Source organism: Microtus ochrogaster, chromosome 5, assembly GCF_000317375.1.
Source record: "Microtus ochrogaster isolate Prairie Vole_2 chromosome 5, MicOch1.0, whole genome shotgun sequence".
NCBI lineage: Eukaryota > Metazoa > Chordata > Mammalia > Rodentia > Cricetidae > Microtus > Microtus ochrogaster.
Window position 1 is genome coordinate 85,460,585 of NC_022012.1, and position 731 is coordinate 85,461,315.

Below are 731 nucleotides of genomic sequence, written 5' to 3' on the forward strand. Positions count from 1 at the left end.
TTTATATATATATACAAAATTCATGTAGAGACCAGTATTTCCAGTATCCTCTGGCCATAATATTTTTTAAATCTTAAATATCACCTGCATCCCTGCATCCTATCAGAAAAACAAAACAATAATTATGACATCATGTTCCTCTTGCAAATGAACCTTAAATGGAATATGCTGATGTGAAAAGAAAACAAGCAGGCTCTTCCTGTCTAATCCCCATCCTGCTATTCATCCTCACCACCTCACTTCCCTGAGACCCCCTATCTACTTCATAGCATTGAAAAAGAGGGCCTCAAAGGAAGGGGACACACAAAGACTGGCGCTTACAAAAAGGAACTAAAAAAGGTGAAGGCAAGAAGTTTTGGCAAAGCACCCACCCTGAAAAATGGAAGCATAAGATCGTTCTTTGTTGTGAGTTATTTTGGCCACATGTGACTAATAACCTGCCACATGTGGCCAAATAGCATCAAAGTCAAGCTAGCATGGCATCTCTCTGCACCAGGCAGGATCTCTCTCTCTCTCTCTCTCTCCCTCTCTCTCTCTCTCTCAATCTCTCTCTCTCTCTCAAAGGTGCCATGGGGCACTGTATATATAGAAAGAACACATTCCTGACACTCTTCATCCTGAAATTCTGCTAAAAATCTTTTCCCTTCACACACTCCCAAAATGTGTGTGTATGTGTGTGTGTGAGTGTGTGTGAGTGCATGTGAGTGTGTGTGTGTGAGTGTGTGTGAGTG